The sequence below is a fragment of the Charadrius vociferus genome, unplaced genomic scaffold (assembly GCF_000708025.1).
Source record: "Charadrius vociferus isolate BGI_N301 unplaced genomic scaffold, ASM70802v2 scaffold4, whole genome shotgun sequence".
Classification (NCBI taxonomy): Eukaryota; Metazoa; Chordata; class Aves; order Charadriiformes; family Charadriidae; genus Charadrius; species Charadrius vociferus.
The window spans coordinates 1,181,080-1,203,844 of NW_009648150.1; positions in this window are offsets into that span (position 1 = coordinate 1,181,080).

The window sequence follows — 22,765 nt, forward strand, 5'->3', positions numbered from 1 at the left end:
AGTACTCCAGGTGAGGTCTCATGAGAGTGGAGTAGAGGGGCAGGATCACCTCCCTTGACCTGCTGGCCACACTTCTTTTGATGCAGCCCAGGATCCAGTTGGCCTTCTGGGCTGTGATGGATTGCACGTTGGTGGCTCATGTTGAGCTTCTGGTCAATCAGCACGCCCAGGTCCTTCTCCTCAGGGCTGCTCTCCAGCCATTCCCCACCAAGCCTGTATTTGTGCTTGGGATTGCCCCGACCCAGATGTAGGACACTGCACTTGGCCATGTGGAACTGCATGAGGTTGGCTTGGGCCCACCTCTCCAGCCTGTCCAGGTCCCTCTGGATGGCATCTCTTCCCTCCAGCGTGTCTACCTCAATAAACAGCATCATTGGCATCATCATTGGTATCATCGGCAAACTTGCTGAGGGTGCACTCAACCCCACCGTCCATGCCTCCGACACAGATATTGAACAGTACAGGATCCAGTATCAACACAAGGTAGTGTAAAGAGACGCGGAAGTAGCCACTTGTAAAGAGTAGCTGAGCAGCTGCAAAGTGGAAAGTGGAGAATGGATCATGGCCCCATAGAACCTAAAAGTCCAGTAGTCCTTGAAACGCCGGTAGTTACCAGTGTGACAGAGCCCAACCATGCACAGCAACCTATGATGGTAAATTAAACCCCAAGACAATTCAGCTATTTAGGGATTCAGCTGAGTCAGCAAGGAATACATAAAGGCCCTACATCTGCACTTCACATTGGACCACACTGCTGATGGCTTGGAAATCCAGCTGCCACTTTGGCATCTATTTACAGCATGCCTGGTATTCAGCTTTACTTCCACTGGCTTAGGTGTGATCTCTTACTTGCTCAGATTACTATTTCCACCTCAGGTGCTAAAATTAAGAAACTGCCTCATCTCCTCCTTTTCCCCCTCCAATATATCCCCATTATTTTTTTGAGATGTTATTAAAAATACAGAGGGAAAGTTCTGCTTTCAGAATTATGGTTTCAGGCTGTCTGAAATCTTGGGAAGAAATAATTGACTTACTTACATACTGATTTTTTTAAGGCTTCCTGCACAAACATGAGAGCTGGGAACATACTGTTTCTTCTCAAAGTCAAACAGAAACAGCAGTGTAATCCCATGACTCCACAAAGTGGGATTACATACACCAAACTTGGGCCTGACTCTTGGGATATAGGTGTGGCTCAGGATCCAAGTTTTCACAAACTCTAATAGCAAATGCACAATTAAAGAAAGCAAGGGATAAAGGATGAGCTTTGCACAGAGGTAGCTCAATAAGGAAAGTGTAAATTGCTGCTCTGCCAGAAATTTCAAAGTGGCAAGGGTGTCATCATTCATTCACTAGCCAAAGGAAATGGCCAAAAGCTGACAAACAACATCATCCCATTGCTCTGCCAAGACTGCGAGTCAAAACAGAGAGTTATTTGGTGAGGGAGGGAATATCTTTATTAATACTAAATAAATTGCACTAACACCTATGCTAGAATTCACTTGATGGGTGATGACCAGACCTAGCTACAGTGATTAAAAGACCTCATTCATATCTAATGATCACACAGAGTAATAATCTCATTGTAAAAGGCAATCAGACTCTTGTTCACTCTTCTTATCTTTTCTCCACATTTGTAGTTACTAAGAAAGGATCTGCCTTTGATCATCTTTTCTTGTGCTGCCCTTTAAGTCATTTCATTAAAGGGCCAGAGTTTCCTGGATTAATGGCCATTTTTCATTTCCCCAGATCAATTTTGCCTCCAGTCTGTTGAGACCTTACAAATATTTCTGCAAATGTTTTTCAGAATTACAGTAGTTACAATGCTGTGCTCAGATGAAGGGATTTTATTTAAAAACAACAACAAAAACAAGAAACTGCCAGAACAGCTTTTTCTTTTTTTTTTTTTTTTTTTAAGGTGTGGAAATCTTAATTGAATTTTTCATTTTAAAAAAGCAAGAAAAATATTGATTGACCCTAGATTTGTCTGCATCTCCAAGAAGTCTTCATTAGTTCAACTTTTCAACCTGATTATTTCTCTTGAATTGCCTCCAGAGCCAGGGCTCATCCCATCTGTTACTGTTGAGCTCTTTACTATCTCTGTTTCACTTATCTGTCTACCACATCTGCTTTTCAGGCTCAAGCCTGACCTGTAGACTTTTTGAAAGAGCACGGTATATAAAATAAGTGCCATCTTAAAATCACTTTCTTCATGGGGAAGACTGCCACCTCCATTGTCTCAGGGAAACACAGCCATTCTGGTTGTTCATAAAGGAAATTCACTCCTCCTTATCAGTGGAGGGCTGAAGTTCAGCAGCTAAGCTTTTCTTCAGCATTCACATTTACCTGGGAGCTGGTATTACTGCCATCCTAATGATGAGGGTGGATTTCAGTATTTAGCAGCCATATGTTTGGGGGGTTTGTTGTTGCTGTTGTGGGTTTTTTTTGCCAGACAGAATCAATTTTCCAGTTCTTCAGCAGCACAAGATGAGGGGAAGTGTCCTTGGTTCATCCCCACCCTATGCCAAGACTGCTTCCCTTGCAACTCCAGCACATTTGCTAAGAGGTATAACAAACTTAATACAAACCTTCACACAGACATCTGATGCACTTTTCAACCAAGCGATGCATCCTCATCCAGCAGGTGCAATTTAGTCCACTTCTACAATGATGGTATAATGATGAAGAGACACTAAGCATTCATTGTGTCTTAGCTCTTGGGTATGTAACACAAGACATATGTAGCACAAGACATATCTGACCACATTTTCACAGTACATTTTAGGTACGATTTGCAGAGCTGTTAATGTGTTAGTCATTAGGGTAACAGCAGAGACCTAACTGAGACTCTCTAAATGTTAGTGCCAGAGCTGCTAGACTGTGACTGGTATCAGGTAAGAGCTTTAGCAGGCCTTTTTCCTAAGCAACTGAGGTCTAGGCAGGAACATATGTTAGGCTGTCCGCCATCCAGCTGAAGCCTCTGCAGTTAAGAGGTTTTTTTCATGTCTCCAGATCAAGTGCTTGCTGTCTAGTTTGGACAGAGTGGGTGAAGATGTAGCCTTGGTTTGAGGTTGGAGATCATGACAGATGATTCCTGTTCCCAATGGGGTAAAAGCACACATGCTGCTGCTAGCAAGCAGTAGTGGGACATTACAATTTGACCTGCCACCGGCAGCCCTCTTTGGTGAGCCTGCGCTAGAGAGGAACCCATACACCCATCACATTCAATGCAAACTGACCCTGTTGAAAAGTGGGGCTGTCAGGGTCAGTCTCAGCATTGTGCAAGCCACAACACTAAATTCTGGTCATCTAATTAGATACCTCCATCAAATAAAACCACAATTTTAAAATTTGATTGCGTTGCTTTGATTATTACATTTTTAATAGTAATTCACCTAAGTGACTGCCATCCAATTGACAGGTGTATAAAGGCCACGCTTCATTTAATTCAGGCAGATCAGTTCAATCAGCATTGAATTCTCTTCAATGAAACCTTCCAGAATTAGGCTAGCCAGGACCTGCAAGATGAAATTGTGATAATAAATGCCAGTCTTTTTCAAAGAGGTCTAAAATGACTGACTGGCAAGACAGAAGGCAGCAGAGAGCTGAGGAATCAACCCTCATAATAGCCCTTCTTCAACACACAGCAATGTAACTACCAAGCATCTTAGTGAAACAATAAATACTATTTTACATGGACCCAAAAAAGCAAGGGATCCGAGGAAATGTTTCACACAGCTGAGTGGGCACTTCCCAGGACTTGTTGGTTTTATTACCTCATCTGTGCCCTCAGCTGTCAGCAAACTAGTGCTGAAAGCTCCCTGTTTAAAACAGGCCATAGCAAACAGAGATTTACCATCTATCCAAAGCTTGTATAAATTTACTGTGGGCAAAAGCTCAACAAAAGCTTATAAAAGAGGTACCTGTGGCTTCCAAGCTAAGCTCTTTTTCTCTAATTAGCCTCCTTTTTCACAATTTTCCTTTTTCCACAACTCTCAGAAAAGAAAAAAAAAGCGACAGCAATACTGTGAAGGCCATAAAGTCCATGTGCTTATACTGAGCAGAGACTTGACACATTAAAATTTTGCTGGAAGAGAAGTACTAACTTCTAGATCAACTGCAAAGCAGACACAGGAAACCAAGCATTCTGGTTGACTTGGATGTAGTTGTGAGAAACCTTATACATTTGCTTGGCATTAATTTCTGCCTGGTTATATTCAGAAAAAGTCTGTCTTCTCCTTGGAAGTTAATCTCCAGCATAATTGTTCATTGTTTACAAGCCAGTTTCTGTTACCCACTCCCGCTGACAAAGCAAAACCTCATTTCATCTTTTCATCTGATAGAAGTCTTACTGAAAGCAACCGGTACGGAACTGGTTTAATGGCAAATGCTGGTCCTCGTCGTTAGATTATCATTGCAAAGAGCAGGGGCAGGCAATTTGTTTGTTAATGTTAAGCAACTTCAAATAAAAGACTACTTCTAAGACTAGTCTGTAACAGAGGAGCTCTAAGCTAATTATTTTAATAAGTAGCTTAGGAGGTGTGAATGGCTCTTGTAATTAAAAATGGGTTACAGAGCAAAGAACGCGGTGCTCGTGTGCCCTTTGCTGGGCTCAGCATGAGTTCTTGGCTTTCCAAAAGCCCAGTTCATCTAGCCTAGCCTTAAGCTCTCTCTACAGCATCAAGAGGGCTGTGTACAGAGAGCACAAGGTGAAAATCCTCAGTCAATTTTGGCATTCCAGTTGGATGCAGCTGGTCCCAGGAGAATCTCAGCTCTCCCAGCTCGCTGTCACACAGGCAAAGGATACCTGCTGCAACTTCCCTTGAAAGCACGATGCATAAGTTGGACAGAAACCCACAGCCTGTGCCAAGCAGAACTATCCCTTCCTTTATTTTCAGCAACTTAACATTTCAACCAGTTCTCCTGAAAGACAGCAATATCCAGGGATCAAAAAGCTAGTCGGGGGGGGTGGGGGGTTGGGGGTGGGGAAGCAGTTCTCTCTCCTAAGAGATAGACATACAAAGCCAAGGAATTTGCTATTTCTAAATGGGCAGCCCCGTTTTCATATCCAGATTAAAGCACCTAATAATAAGTGTTTCAGATCTAAACAGTGGTCTAAGCGCTGCACTGGGAATTAACCCTGTACTTTTTACCTGGGCAGGAGGCATGCTCCTCTGGAGACAGTAGGGCAATGCCTTAGACAGATACTTCTCCTATGTAAGGATTTGTTAGGAAAAGTTTCCCTTTGTCCTCTTGGCTGGCAAATTTGTGTATGCTGAAATGAAAAATTGCCTTGTGTTGGGTATGCACTGTTGATTGCCTCAAAAGAAGCATAAACATGGCCCAGGGCACTGGGACTTGTTTGTATGTCTGTTCTCAGCAGCAGCTCTGCTATCTGGAATGGTTACAGCCCTTCACCTACGCTCTTGCTCCTGCTCCTCATCGAGGCAACCACTGCTGCTCCCTGCTGTGTGTTACCCACCTCCAGATCTGCCAACAGAGCCACTCACATGAGATGAGTACTGCCTGGCCTGTCTCAGCCAAAGTCAATACTGTAGTTAGGCACAGTTTGAATAGCCACCCTTTGCTAACCGCATTTCTCTTGGTTGAAGCAGGGTAGAGGATAGAGTGATGTCCAGGTGGTAGAAGGCGTTGAACAGGGTAGCCTGTGATCTCCGTGTACAGCATCTGCAGCCCAAGGAGGCTACCCAAAAACACCCTCCTTCGACTTACATGCATTTTTCTCCACAAAGCAGTGAAAAAGTACCATGCTTCCAAATAGTCCGTTACCCTGACTTAATTGCAAGAAGGGAAAAATAAGTCCAACCACAAGAATGGGTAGCTGAATCAGTCACAACTTACAGCCTGTAGGGATGGGCCTGGATAACCAGGAAGGCTCTTTCTTCTCCTAATACACATTGGTCTATTCAGTGCATGCTGAAAACCTTCGGGCTTTTATTCTGTACCAACAGACAGTGCAATCATTTAGGTTGTACCAGATATTTACCCCCTCCCTGTCTCACCTCAGAGACATAAATAGTGTTACAAATGCAGAGAAAATATCTGTGAAAAACAGAGTCTCACAATCGGTGAAACCCAAACTGAACTTAATAGAGCAGGTCTGGAAAATCCTCAGTAGCCACCAGTTTTCCATAAAGGTATCATACAGAGGCAACATGCGTGTAATACAATATTTTGAGTTGGCGCGTTTCTTTGTTTTAGCAAAGAAAGTTATTATGAAATTACTTTGAAATGTTTACACTGAAGATGATTTTTCTCTCTATTTGTTTGTTGTCTGCAAAATATGGTCAACTTTTCTCTTCACGCAGAGATCTTGATTTGTACCTGCATCCAAAGCTAACAATGCCAAGCCAAAAATAATTCAGTGAAGCTGCTTAACAGGACAATAACAATCAATTCCTTCAAAATAGCTGGAGAAATTAAGGACTAATAAACCACAGAAATGATGAATCAGCTAAGGTTTAAGTGATCACCTAGTAGTTGCTAAGCCTAGTTTAAATACAGGAAGAATATCATGTTTCGTCAGCTTCCATCTTCAAATTTAAGAGCTTCTCCAGTCCTCATTTATACCTGAAGTGTTGCTGGCACATAAATTAAAGCTGACAAAGTTCATTTACTGCAGCAAGGTATTCATGTTCATCTCCTTATTTTCCCCAATCATGTTAATTTTCCTTTAGTGTCCTCTGTTTATAAAAAAGAAACAAAAAAGCACTTTGTGTTCATTAGTCTGAAGTTCTTCCACAATCATTTATGCTTGTTTAGGGACTGCACTTGTGAGAATTGCTGGCATTCAGTCCAACTGTGCTTTAAAATCTCCAAGGAAGGCCTCAGGGGTCTGGCACCAGAGCACGAGGTTTTCTGGATTGCTGCTATCAAGGAAGAGAGAGAGCACTTCACAGCAAACTTTCACATTTATATTGAACGTGACGTTCATGGTATGGAATAATTCTATTGACCATCTTGGGTCAAGTGCCCAGGTCTCTCGCTCATCCTCATCTGTGCACCTGGCTAGCTCAAAAAACCTGAGACATTGAAACCCACATACCATAGCTGGCTTTAAAGTAAATACTTTCACAAATTCAGACACTAAAGTCTTCTAAAAATGCCATTTTCCCTAGCATTAGAAGAGCCCTTACTGAAAAGTAAAATTACTGAAAGAGAAATTAATCCTATGTCGCTCAAACCAGGACAGTGGATTAAAGCCTACAGGGGACGTAAATAGTGGGCATACCTCATACCATGCATTGACTTGAGCATAGACCTAACTCTAAAGCCTTACACTACATCCAGTGTCCTATTAAGCCCTATGTCTCAAAGCAGTGGTGCATTCCCATCTTCTCTATCACCACTCTGCTAACAGACCGTCTCCATCATAGACCAAGCTTTTAAAAAACACTCATTCCTGTCTCAAGCCTAAGCTTGCCCCTTCCCCTCACTTCACAAGCCTTGCCAGGACGTCTCTCAGTGACACACTTAGTCTGACAGCAGTGTACAGGGGCATACCTCTACTGTTCCATGCTAATGGGCTGCTTCAGCTTTCTGGATGATTCCCAGGCAAGTGGGAGAACAGCAAGGATACAGTTTACTTGCAAAATATGGCACAACTATGGGCCAGCACATTTCATTCACAAGGGGAAAAAACAAAAAAAAAACAACCAAAGCCCAACTAAAAACCACAAACCAAAAGGATCTTCCCCCCCTCAATTGTTTTTTTTTTGTTTTGTTTTGTTTTTTAACAGCCAATTTCCTGCTTCCTTTTCCTTTTCTTTCCCCTCTGCATTTATTGAGGTCTCTTCTCTCCCTGCTGTCTCAGGAACCAAAGCCCATTATGTTCAGTAGATCTATCTACATGTCTGAAGATAAGCACCAACAGACCTGCTCATAAAATCAGCACTCTGAAGAGATGAGATCATTTCACACGTGCTGTTTGCTTCCTGTTATACTGGGGAATTTACAGTGGCCGCTGGCCACTATAAATACTAGAACTGGCAAGAGGTGTTTCTCATATATTTTACTGCAATATTCACTGCTGCATTTTTGTCCTAAGAGAATTTGATTTGTTGTAATTGATTTGGGTGAGTTTTCATTCCCAATTAACTGTTGTTATGATGGAATGATGCAATCGTTGCTCACAAATGAGAGGCGAGAAATGAAATTCAGAACAGGGTAATAGCAGGAGGATGGAGGAGAGTCTTAGCTACCAGGAAGGCCAAGTGATGGTCTGGGAAGCCAATTAGCCATGGCATTGATTGGCACTGTTCACATTAGTGGTGTGAATGGACATGCTCAATCTTCCCACACTTGTGGTCACCACCCTGCAAAATTAATTCCTTTTTAAGACTTATTAAAAAGGGCATACATCAAGAATAGGTCCTGGGTGATATTTTAGCAGACCTTGCCCTTTGCTGGTGGTTGCACAAATCTGCCCATCACTAGGTCTAGTAGTAGCAGGGTGAGGCCCTGGGGCTCTACAAACATACATGCACTGCCATCTCTGCAAAACTCTCCACTTGCAGCCAGAGCCTTGTGGAGAGAAAGAACATCCCAGCTGCCCCCCAGCCAGTTTTGATTTACTTTTGGATGCTGAAGGCCAGGAGCAAACACTGAAACACAGCCTAGAAGTGAGAGCAGCTCTCATCATTACTCTATCTGTCAGGCCAATCCATTTACCTTTGTTAACTGGAATGCATGTTGTTATTTCTCTACTTGCTTATTTTCACAAGACCATTGAGAGTTCTTAAAATTTCTTAGCTGTAATCCTTTTCAGTTGTTAACCTTGATTTTGGGAGGGGATTGAAACCAGGAGTCACATGAATTCCTCAAGAAAACATGATCCTGAGTCTTATTTCAGACATGCATTTTGAGAAAAATGTTGTACAAGTCAGAAAGTCTCCATCAGCCCGGGCTTGAGATGAAAACACTAAAACTCTCCCCTACTTTTGCCATACTGTTGCAGCTGCTACAGTACTGATAAAAGGCAGGTTCTGTTAGTCTTTTCTTGGTATTTCAAACTCCCTCAGATAATAAGAAATGCAAAAGCACCTACATGCATCACTTGAATAAATAAAGTAGGTGTTATTGCTCACAAATAGTACCTAGTTTCCCCTGATTTTTTCTTTCTTTTTTTTTTTTTTTTTTGGAGAAATAGAGTAATGAAAAGTAGGTGTTTTAATCAAATCAGAAAATATGTATTTTTGGCAATGATTTGGGTATGTTTTTTGACACCCCTGGATGCTGTGGGTTGTAATTTTCTTCTGAAAAAAAAAAAGGTTCTAAACTAGATTTTATCATGCACCAAGGTCAGGACTCTCATGATGCCACTGTGCCCCTACACCCCAAGAGTCATCAAGGGTGGCTAAGTGGATTAAGCCAGGTAATTTAGGTGCCTGATTATTCCCATTTAGCCCAGAATTGCAATTTCCATAAAGCAAAATAGAAGTATTTCTAAATTAATGTTTTTATGGATTTAAGCCAAAATATTTCTCCTTTCCACTAGAATATTCTAGTACCTAGATTTCCACAGGGGGAAATATAATCTCTGCTGGAAAAAAACAAACAAACAAACAACAACAACAAAAGACCCCAACAAACCAAAACCAAACCACTTTTTCAATCAGTGCTAGTAACTAGGTCTGGGCACAACTGTCCCTTACCTAGAATGAATGATATTATGGAAAGTCTTTTTCCTTTACTTTCAAACAGACAAACTAAACTGAGCTGAGCTAAGATAAGCTTTCCTCAAATCACAGCCTCCATGTCATTATCCATTTTTTTTCTTTTATGGGGATGTCCAGGTGAAGAAAAGATGGTTGTCTTTATCTGAAATGCAAACAGAGTTACAAGGAAAAAGTAATAACATTAACAAACTATTCAAGCCATGTGTACTAAGGAACTTAAATGATTCTTTCCTGTCAGCAAAATCTCTCTTCTGATCTTGGTTTTCAAAATGTGGTGTGCTTGTGGAGGAGGCACATAGTAAGTTAATGCAAACACACTTGTTCTGCTTCAGACCTGAAAAAATGCTGCTTGCTTAAATAAGTGTAAACCATTTCATCTCCAGTGAGAGGTTGATCCTCCCTCTATTGTGCTCTTTCTTATTTCCTTTTGCCCCTCCAATTCCTTAATAACAGATGGCCACGCTGGTGTTAACAATATTCCCAGCATGCCCAATGGAAATACTGAGGAGATCTATATGCTGCTATTAACATTAATTGGCAACGTTGCCCCTGATGGACAAGCTATTATCTTCCTAAGCTTTAGTTGTCTCAGTCTAAATACCTATCTTTATCCAACCGCTAAAGTCAAGGTCCCACTCTATTGTTTTCTCCCACAGAGGGTGATTTATTTGATAATACGATTTCAAACACAATTTCTTCCTAAATTATCCTATCCATTCCATTACTTCTTTTCTATTATCTTGAAACTCCAAAAGACTAGGTAAAAAAAATTAGGTGCCAAATTCACTGTAAGTTTGGAAACTCAGACTGACATCTCTAAATCCCTTTGATGAGATTCTGTGATGTCCTTCTGTCTTTCCAATTAACTTGGAGTGGTGCAGTGGTGATAAAAAGATTTGGTCAGTATTTGTCTTCCAGATGTTGTGTAAATACAAGTATCTGTATTTCATCTACACTTACTCTTAGTTGCAGTAGCAATCCACACTTTTTTATTTTATAAAGATCATGCTTACTTCCTTTCCATGCCACAAAGACACATTCTCTATGTGCAGAGAGTGTCATGATTAAACAAAAATTAAAATAGACTGGAACAGGTACTAGTCAAAGAAGCTCTTGGGGAAAGCAGTTGCGTTTATATTATCAGGACAGCCAAGTCTTTAATGCTGTGATACTGTCATAGCAATTCAAAGCTAAGCCACTTTATAAATATTAAATTCCTAAGGAAATGGAAATTCGTGGTGTACTAGTTTTGGAACATTACTTCCACCTGTCACTTAGATCCTGAATGTACAGTCTCTGAATGGCAAAGGACTTTTCCAGTATGAAGACATAGGTGTCGGGATTTTCCTGGTAGCTCTGTATAAGAAGATCAATTTTTGTTGCTCTAGTTTTCTCCTGAAAGACATATAAACTGCTTTCCTCTCAGCATCATCTTCTGCTGATAAGGCAGAGGTCTGGGCCCCTGTTCTGTTGTTGCATATCTTAATTAACATCTAGCACCCAAGTGCTAGCAAAAATAAGCAAGAAACATTTCCCTGTTGCCCAAGGAATGTCTATTTGAAGCCAACACTGTTGACCAAAGCACATTACCTGACAGGCCAAAAAGCAAATCAGTTTTGCCTGGCTAGCATAATAGGAAGAAGGCTAGAGTGTGCATCCTGCTACACTGCACCCCTGGCCCTGTTCACTAGACTTTGCTCAAGACAAGCCATTACAGAACAGGCATAAAAGCTGGCATATTGGCAGCTCAAGATCTCTGCAAAAGTACCTATGGCTCTATCCTAGAAACAGAAAAAGGAGCGGTCCTATGGAAAAGTCCTTTTAATCTTCATATGCGTAGAGTTACTCATAAAGGGACATCTGACTTGACTAACCAGTGGGTGACCACCTGCCTGAAGGCCAGCTCTTCAAAGACGCATAGTACAAGTTTTTTTTCACTACCACAACCCCTGGGTGTAGCTAGTTCGTTCCTTTCCATACACTCACCCTGAAGGACTGACTCTATTTAGCTACATAGTGCTGAGTGAAACTCCATTTCTTTGTTACTGCCTTAAAAGCTGTGAAATAATGCCTTGCTATTTCTTCTTCTACGGGGTGAGAGCCCTCCTCAACTTTCAGGCAACATCTTGCAGACAGGCAAGAAGAGATCCGTGTGTTCAACACCTTGTAATAACTTGAAATCTTTGCTTTGCTTCAAACTTGCAGCTTTCTCAAGAGCAGGGTCATTGTACTGAAACAGAAGAGAGCAAAGCTCCAAGCTATCAAGCAGAGTACAAGCAGATTAGGAAGAAATGAAATTCATCAATATAGTGCCCTCTTGGTCAAAAGTTCACTAAGAGAGAAGAGAGCTGTACGATGCACCCATCTGCTTTTAATTGGCTTGGAGCTGGTTCCTACCACATTCAAGCAGATGTGGTGTCAATAGAAGTCATGTAAAGGCAGAAACTTTTAATTATTTTAAAATAGCCTGCTTCATCTTGTGGAGCTGCGGTTAGGACTTGACAGAGAGAGAGTTTAAAAAAAAAGAAAAAGAGACAATGGACTAATATTCGCTGCAATAAATATCTGAATTTGCTTCTAAAACTTTTGTGTCCTGTGTTTATTAATGCAAAAGGTAAGTTGCTTGGCAGCACATAAGAAATAAAAATGCTGTGAACATTTTTGCAACCATGGGTATTTGTGGCAGAAGCATTGTGTGATTACATGGGTTTTATTTGCATCCTTTTCTTAATTCAAAAAATTGCATCTGTCTAGAGAGGGAAGAAAAGAGACACCATACAACATATCACAAACTATGAAACATCTAGCTGTATAATGGATATTTGAACCATTAGAACCATAAGGCAGAAGTTAGACTGAAATACCTTCACGTATATATGATAACCATTAGTTCTTGAGCAGTCATAATCTCTCCTAGATAACTGATGAACAAACAGCAGCCAAGGCAGTTAAACCTGTTGCTCACCATGACTAGGTCTGCAATGGGTAACATTGGTTAGGATTATTTTCATTACCTCCAATCTTCGAAAAAGCTGATATTGGGAAGCAGAGAGGGACATGGACTTTTGCTCAGACACAGTTGCTGTTCTCCAAGCCTTTCCTCCCAGTCTGAAAAGGACAGAGTGTGGCCTGCGAGGACTTGCTGTCATAGGGCAAAGAGATATTGGCAGACTGAGCCCTAGGTGGCAAGGAGAGTCCAGGAGACACTGAAGTGATAAAGAAAAAAAATATTTTTTTGAAGACACAGAAAGGGACTCTGTAGTTCTTTTGGCAACTGGAAAACAACAAAAAGTTGTTGGTCAGAAAGGAAACCCTCTGCAAGGACACCATATGCAGGGCAGAAATAGTTTTTTAAGCCTTGTTTATTGAGTTTTCTGTTTTAAAATGTCACAGTTGCAGCTCCATGTCTAACAAAGCCTAAATGCTGAGAATAAAAGCCCCAAGATGTCTCTGGGATCTGCTCCTTTAAAGCCACAGTGAAGGAAACCCCATCTTAGGGATGAATCCATTGTGGGACCAATCACAGGCTCATCATATCGTCACATGGCAAGTATGAAACTTTGCTACAGCTATCTCATGTAACAATGAACATCTCTAGATCTTAGCATGGACCAAAACGTGCCACAAATGCATAATTACATGTTCTGAAAAGCTGAAAGCAACTTTCATTCTATCATCCTGTTAAAAGTGCTTCCTAATTCTGATTTGGCATTTTTCTCAAATATTTTATCAACCCAAATTTCATGCCATTATGAAATTAAGCCACAACCGATGCCCTCTGGTAGAACCCAGATCCAAGTCCTACATTGTCCTAGGGCCTATAACCAATAGGCTTTAAAAAGTCCTTACTGTTGGCATCACTCACTTCGCACCAGTGTCACAGGGCACTTTACCATTGAGTCCAAAAAGAGATTAATGATACTAGTGCAATGAGCTTTGACTAATCCCATCTTATCTTTGTTTTCAGTCTTAAGAAGTAAGAGAGATATCAGAAGAAATATTTGTTGCTAATCAAATATTGATTTATTACAATAAATATTCTGGCCAGTTATGTTTTTGCAGGGCTCTTCTTGGTACCTGTGCCTGCTGGGATTTAGTTTAGCAAATCAAAGTGCCTGTCAACATCAGTATTTCTTCATAGTGCTAACAGGATCAGTTCAACAGTAACTTCCCACAGCACACATGTGTAGAGCTACTGAAAATCATCCTAGCAAAACACTTCTCACCAAAAAAGACAAATCTGTGCAGGAAGGGGGAATAACATGGAAAAAAATATGAAAAAAATACCCTGGTGGCTAGAACCTAACTAACCTGGCAGAATTAACGAGGACTTGCTATAAAGTCTCTTTAGATTTTTTTCTTATGACAAATATCCTCTTTTAAAAACTCAGAAGTTACCTATAACTTTTTGCTTTTTGGCAGCATGATGTAGCCCTGTACCCCAACAGCTAAGTCTCATTTCTGCAAATGTCCTCACATAGATACATTTAAGCAACACAGATAGTCCATCTGCAGTCCGTGGACTGTCTTGTCTATCCAGATCATGTAAAAGGTGCTCTCTCCTCCCTACGGGCTCACTGTTCTGGCACAATATGAAGTTGCCAGCTGCGCTGAGGCACACAGATGGGTCTTAGATGATCCAGAGATACATCCAGTGATGCCCAAGCCCAGGCTCATAGCTCACATGTCTGTTCTGAGCACAACTGTCCTTTCAAAGATGACCTTGATGACATGCCTGAAACTGGGCCAAGAGCATCCCTCACCTAATGTGTCAAGTGCAAGACACCCTTAAGCGCTTGCAGAATTAGGGTGATGCTTGCTACAAAACTACTAATCACTATTCTGAAAGCTTAGCTGCTTCATACTATAAATAACTGGCTTCCTTTTTCCCCATGACTACTTGTGCATTTCTTTAAGCTTCTCAGTTTAAAATAAACACAGACAAAAACAATGCGTTCAAAGGTGCCAAACTGTACATAAGGGAAAGGCATGTGCAAGAGTGCAAGCTATTCCTGAAAATCTGACAGACTCAGGCAATGTTTTTCTTAGTTTAATAATAAATACTCATAACTTTCAAAGCACATGGATTGCATTAACGAGCACAGGATGACACAGAAAAATGCTCAGGTTTTTCACTGCTGAGACTCAGTTATACAAACAATTTGCCAGAACTAAGAGCTAGAAGATGGGGATGCATCTTCTTGAATCATATGGGGCTTTCATCGAATTCCTAACTACTGCAGGCGTCCCTCATTTTTCTGCTCTCTTGTTTTGCCCCATTTTAGTCAATATGGCTTCTGGAGTTTTGCAGTGAGGATCATTGTCAGGCAGACATAGTGAGAAGAGTCCAGTGATTGCAGATAAGCGAGGACTTAGAGAACCCACTACCTTGACCAAGGTGCAGCTGAGGCCAGGAGCCTGAGCAAGGACAGCCTGAAGGTAGTCCAACAGTCAGGGACATTCAAAGACCATCAAGCAAGGAGCAAGGCAAACACACTCAGAAGCAAATCTGGATGAAAAGGAACCATGGAGAATACATTTTTACTGAGTCCAAAATAACAGGTGAGCCAGTCATGAGAGAGAACAAGACTTCCAGCAGAAGGCAGCAAGAATAAAGAGGGATCTACAGAGATGCAGCTACAAACAAGAAGTGGGTTGAGCAGCCAAGAGAAATTGCTCTTGGTTCTTGACAGGAGAATTTGCATCAGACTTCTAATGGACAAGAAAGACCATATTTTAGGCTCCCAGGTTCTTTGTTTTCTCAAATCTTGTAGTTTTATAGATCAGGGCATAACCGGATGGTTTCTGGCCCCTTTGGACAGAACATTTGTTATTCATGACAGCAAAGGAATTGACCCATCAGGGCCAGACTATGTCGCTCTGGTTGAATTTCAATCCACAGAATTATGTTGCTGTTCCCCTGAGTTTTGACTGAAGGCAAACACACCACAATGCTCTCTTTTTCTGGTCCCACATCTTCTCACAGCCTTTCTGGTCTGAAAAAGCATGGCAGCATCCAACAGTTGCTGCTCCCAACTCACCTTCCTTTCCTTCTGTTAGCTTTTCTTCCAGCTCTGGAAATCAGTGAGGCCATTTTCTTTCACTCTACACATACGGCTTTGCATTTTGTTGGGAAGAAAACCATGCTGACACTCATGTTGAGTTTGTTTTATTCAGCTGTTTTCCAGCCCCACATGTACAAAAGCTGTTTTTATTTCTTACCTCTCATTCTGATGCTTATATACACCTCCACGTTCCTGAGCTGTGCTTGCTTTATGACCTGCTGCTCAGTTGGGAAGTTGGCAGGTGTTTGCTGCATTTATATGAAGAATATTTCTCTTATCTTCGGCAAAAGTACCCTGGAGATATTTATCTAGACTGGACCTTTTGCATGGTTTTGCCTATGATTTGAGTTTATCCAGGAAATCCAGATTATAGTAACTGTGCACACCACATAACAGTATAGTTAAAACAGTACCGCAGGTGTGTGGGACACCTATGAACATGTCTTATCCCCCTGAAGCCAAAGGAAGGATTTTCACTAGTGCTGAACTGCCTCCTGGTTCGGATTTCTCAGCAAATTTGTGGAGCTAACCAGTAATGACGGGTACTTGCCTCAAACAGACCCCATTGGGTGCAGAGGGGAACACTTTGGAGAGAGTGCGAGGGAGGCAGTAATATTTTTGCCTCCAGAAATAAATGCTCAGAGGGATATCATACTCTGACACTGTGATGGCTGCAGCTGGAAAACATTCTGTTGCTTTTTAAATCTAAAAGTCATTATATAGTTATATTTCATAATCATAATACATTTTTAACATTGCCAGGAAGACTGTTTAAATATCTTAGCAGAGAGGGAGTGTCTGCAATAATCCTGTCTCCAGAAGAGACACAGCCCACAGAGCTCAGGATGGTCTTTGCTGCCAACTCTCCTTTTAGCAAATGAATTCCCATCTGTGGGGGGTGGGGGCAATGCTGGAGAAATTTCATAGAGGGATAATAAGACATTTCCCCACCAAAATTACAGCTAAATAGAATTTCATACAAATTCAGGCTGTCTAACTTAACAAAACTGAGGAGATGGTATTTCTTAACTAGTTTGTCACAGTTATCATAGTTACACACACACACGCATATACACACATGGCTCTTTGTATACTTTTTTTTTACTTTTTAAATTACTGAGAACAGAAATAGTACATCAACGTCCAGATTCTGCAATCAGTGCCTTTTACAGTAATGTTTCCCCCAACTGATTTCATACTGTTATCGCTCAGTTGCACCTTCTATGTGTGTATGAAAGAATCTATGTGCACTATTGTACACTAGATGAGATAACACTTTGGGTATAAAGCTGACCAGACAACAAGCCTGTTTATATTTCATAGTAGCTCTGAAAGTTTTGAGCCATAGTATGAAGCATAATCAAGCCCCATTGGATGCGTTTTGCAAAATCCAAATCCCATAGTTTTGGGCTCCCACCACCACCCCAAATGAAATTTAAGCTTTTCCTGCATGCGGCTTTATAGCTACAGCATTCATCTAAGCTGCACAAAGTCTTCTTTCTATTCCTTAGTCTGAATCAGGGCAATTTTTCACCCTGGATGACTGCAGCTCAGAGGGCAAGGGTCTGAACCTGCCTTTTTTGTTTGGTTGGTTGGGGTTTTTTGTTTTTGTTTTTTTGCTTTTGTTTTATATCTAAGGCTAGTGTGCTAAACCTCATGAGTTTAAGAAAATAGGAAGATGTTTAAACATCACTAAAAGCAATACACAGCTCAAAAAACTTATGGTGTGACTTGATGTCATATTCTGGCTGAGATCAACTTAATCAGAAATGTTCCTGCTGAACTGATCCCTATATGGTTTAACCAAAGGCATGTCCTGTAAGCATCAAAGGTGGTTATTGAATTGCAGACCATGAAATAATTTCTAGGATAGAGTGCAGGCACCAGCTTCTCAGCTGCAGTAAATCAGCATAGCTCCATGCATTTATATCGACTGAGTATCCAACCCAAGGTTTCTATTGTTTATTGAGCCAGAGAATGAAATGCAGATATTTTGAGGATGGGGTATACACCCTGCATTAAGTATGAGTAGCCCACAAGTGCTTGCTTGTGTCCCTTGTGCCTTCACTTGGTGGCAGATTTGTAGTGTCCATTCAGGAGCTGACCCAACCTTGAGGAATTTTCCTGGCCATGACTTTCAGCTGGGTTCAGCATTTCGCATCAGGAGCAATTACACTCTAAAAGCTGCCACAGTTTGTTGGAAAAAGACTCCACATTCTGCCTTACAGTAAGTTACACAGAAGGAAAAATACAGCTCAGGACTTTCATTTTTTGTCCATGTTGTGTGGACGGGACTCTAGCATGCTGGAACAGGGCTTGGAGGAACACATTTTACATAGTCAGAGTAAATTGGAAAGAAAATTGATAAAATCCCTTCACAGTTAGTTCACTGTTAAAGGATAATCATACAGCATCTGCCTTCATGTCTATAGCTGCGTTACAATGAAGGACACACTTAGTCTCTCAAACATACATTGTTGGCATGGCTTATCATCTCCTACCTCTCAGACCAATCCTTCTGCCTCAATTAAGTAGTTTGCCATTGACATTTTCTGGTCTTTTTCAATGCTGTAGGAACTTTTGATGACATTGGCTGTTATGGGACCTCCAAAACTCAGATCTTGTTTAATATGAAGACAATTTGATTTTCTGTTTTTTTGTTTTTTTTTTTTGCTTTTGCACTTACCCTTAAATTGTACAAACTTTTTGAAAGAACTCAGACCCCCTTAATGGAGACGGATTTCTATGCCGTTCCAGTCTGTTCCTGTAAAGCTCAGAACGTATGGGCCGGGGGGAAGAGGAAGGCATTGCTGAACATGGACCATTTCTGAAGTTCACCCTCTCATTTACTTACTGTTGCTAAAATATTTTTAAAATCTCACCAATTCAAAACTTTGCACTTCAATCTCATTTTTAATGGGCCCTTCTGTCTGTGAAGCACTGGTAACCTTTCCTCTTAATTTAACCCTCATTTTACCTCCTGCATTTATTTATTTATTTTATATCCCTGGAGGTGTTCAAGACCAGGCTGGACGTGGCCTTGGGCAACCTGTTCTAGTGGGAGGTGTCCCTGCCTATGGCAGGGGGGTTGGAACTCGATGATCTTCAAGGTCCCTTCCAACGTAAACCATTCAATGATTCTATGATCTTATCTCTATGGTTTCTTTTAAATATCACCTATTATAGGGAAGATTGTTAACCTGTTGGATCAGTTGGATCATTATACCCCCCTCCTCACCACACCCCCGGCCCCGCTTTTGGTAATATTGCAACTATGGAATTGATAGTAAATCAGTACAGACTTCTTTTCCCAGGTATTTGCTGCTGTTACAACGCTGCCTGGCAAGTTTCAAGCAGTCCTGGTTTATATGTTGGGTCGCAAAAACAAAAGGCAAAGTTTCCTTAGGAATGTTCTGCAGCTCCTAAATGTGACCAAGCCTGGGCTGAAGGATGCCGAAGGTAACCTCTCCCTACCATCTGTGCAAACCTGATTTTGTAAAAGACAGCAGATACGACTCACCTTCTTGTGCTCCTCTGTTTGCATGCACCGCAACGTGTATGGGTGTGAGTGGACACAGAATCTGGCACATGTCTACAAATACAGGTATACATACATATGTATCTATCAAAAGCCACCTCACTCCTCTTTAGGCTCACAATGGCACAGAAAGAAAAATATACTGGGATTTTGCAAGGCTGCAGCTCCTCATCCTCTTCATTCTTCATCCCCATGCCTACCAATCACTAGTGCAGAGTCCTGCACTCTCAGCAAGCAGAGGTGGTGTTAGCAGCAAGGGTTAGTGGGTTCTCAGGACAGGCAAGCATGGCCTGAAGCTTGCATGCTGCACTTGCTCTTCTGAAAGGCTGTGGCATTAAAACCCTCAGGTCATGGTATTTGCTGCAATCTGAAATCCTCTGCCCCCCATGCTGCTCTAAGGTCACCTCCAGCAGCAAGCAAGAATCACAACTCCTTTAGCCACTAATGATTCCCTCTCTGTGATCTGGCTAGCTTGGCAGCAAGCCTCTCTGCAGGATCTTGATGCATATCTATGATTTAAGGCTTCTGTCTACTTCTTTGCTAACTGTCAGCACTGGGCAACTGTCTCTGTGTAGCATCACCAGCATTGGTTTGGATGGTATTGCAGAACACGGTAAAGCATGGTCAATACATCTTCAAAGGCCTTTTTCTATTAGCTATCACAAAAATTTTTAAAATGTTGACAAGCAGGAACCAAAAGACTTTGATTCAGAAATGTGGGGCAACTATTAAGAACATACTTAAATATAGGTATATGTTTAAATGCCTTACTGAACCTGTGCCTAAATATTTGCAGATTGAATCTGAGCTGATTAGTACCAATAACCATGTTAAATTTCTGCTGAGCCCATAATAAGTTCCTCCTTAACAATGTGGCAAGGGAGTAGCGTACACCCACTCCTTATTCAAACACTTATGAAATTATTTTGATTCCAGAACTAATTAACTGGACGGTATCTTAATCATTCCTACTAGTATCATACAGACATAAGCAAACTATCATATGATTCCCTACCAGTCTGATATATTTCAATTTAAACGTAACTTAATAATTGCAGTACCAATTAGTTAAAATGTAAGTAGGAAAAACATTGGATGGAGACATCTTAATTTAAATATAATCCATTAAGTAAAAACTGCTATTCTAATTAGTGATAATGTAGCACAATTAGGAAATAAAATTTGATTGGTACATTGGAATTTAAACTTAATTAGTAACTGCTATTGTAATTAGTAAATGCAATACGTTTCATGCAGCGTTTTGTCAGGGACAAATGTATGTACAGTAGAGATGATGGTAAGGAAAGAGGCACGAGGAGAGCCGAGGTGAGTAGTGTGGAGCAGAGGAGTTCAGCCAATGTCAAGCCCAACATCCTGCATCTGAAGCGTCACTGGTCTTACAGCAGGAGAGGTTCAATCTCACTCAAAAAACTTGATATGAAGGACAATTTGCCATCACCTTTGGCCAGTGTCTTCCCTTGGTTAATTACTTACAGTGCCCAGATGGAATGTTTCACTTTGACATCTACAGTTTTCTGTTTCCAGATCTGGACCAGCAAATTTTGATAAACCCAAGAAAATAATTGTGGAAGTCAGCTGGATTGGCATGCTCAGTGTTTTGAATTAGGAATATGCAAAGCTGTCCTAGATACAAAGGCACTAAAACTACCACAGGTCTGCACTCTTATAAAGGGGAGGAAATTGGAGGAAGGAGCTTAAGACCTAGCTGGATCAATAACCTTCTCAAGGAAGAAGTTACAACTTTTCTTTCAAAAGGAGAAAGGAGCGAAAAAAGCATTGGCTCTTGTTCTTGTTGAACTAACCATAATAATTTCAGCATCACTCTCCTGGAAAAGAGTTCATTTAAACCCCTTATGTACACATACTTAGTATTGTTCTCCATTGTATTACTTTGCATTTATTGACACTGAATTCTGTCTGCTATTTTATCAGCCAGTCACTTATCTTCTTCAACACTTCACTAACAACTTTAATTTTGTGTTTCTGAAATAGTATATAACTACCAGGGAATTTTCTTGTTTCTGAAACACCCCTTGCCCACCCCCCCCCCCCCCCCCCTTTTTTTTTTTTTTTACTGTTCTTATTAGGGTTTAGCATTTAACTTTCTAGAATTTGGGCATGTCTTTTTGCATGTGTGCATGTGTTAAAACATCATTTCTATCTTTCCTTAGTGGCTTCTTTTACTACACTGTTTGACTGTAATGCTTTTAGTTTTCATTTGGGTTTTTTTTTGTGATGGGTAATACATATTTACTCTGAGCTTCTGCTTGAAGCATTTATGTTATAATCCAAGAATTTGACCCTTTTGACTGTTCTTTTTAGGTATTTATTCCTGCTTGGTTTGCCTAGAAGGCTAGAGAGTAAGCTTTTTCATTTTTCCTTATTCTTTTTTAATTCCCCTTTTTGATATTAAAAAATGAAGCAGCAGATTTTCTGTTCCTGGATGAGAAAGTGGAGAAGCAAAACACTAACATGCATCCGCTGTGGGCAGTGTGGATGTTTCCACTGCCCAATGTTTTCACAAACAAGTTACACAAATATCAATCAGGAATTTTATCAGGATGAGTGGGTTGGCTTTGAGGCGAGGATAGGGACTAGTTGCCATAAATGGTTCCCTGAAATGCCGTTTTTCTGCAATTTTACAAAATATATGAGGGTAATAAACACTAGGGAGAAACAAAAGACTCAAAAGCTGAGAGCTAAGGCTGGTACAAGAACAAATGTATTTAACTAAGTCATGAATAAATTAAGGCTGGCAATTAGAAGATGGTTCATATCCATAAGAAAGATCTCCAGCCAGAAGAGTAGGTTAGGAAAATGTCAACTAATTTTAATAGGGGTATCCCTAAATCTATGGGAAAGATCACAAGACTCACTTTCTGTGACAGCAAGGACTCAATTTGCTAACTGAAGGATCTTTCCTAGGTGCCCCAGGATGTTTTTGTGCCCTTTTCTGTTGGATTAGAGGCTCCTCTCCTATGAAAACCTTTTGTGCTGGCTCCCCAGCTTGAAAGGCAATTCAAGAACTGATTCCATTTTGGCAGTGACTCTGGCAGCATAATTCACCGCTGTGAGAAAAAAAAAAAAAAGGCTACCTTTGTTTGTACCGAATCTACTATTCTATAATTTCATTTGATGTTCCTGACTCCTGAGTTACAGGAACAATCAACTTCCCACTCTCCACCAAACTCACATGTCTATAGATTTCCCTCATATGTCCTCCCAGACACTTCTTTTTCCACACCAAAGAGCCTTAGTCCATTTAATCACCCCTTATCAAAAACCATTCCATACTAACGCTAATCCTTTTTACCTTGCTTTGGATGTTGCCCAGCCCTGCTAGATCATTTTTGAGCTAGACAAACTGGAATTGCATGCAGTGCTCAAGATGTAAAAACACCACGCATTTAAACAGCAGCCTGGGGGTATTTTCTGTTCTCTTT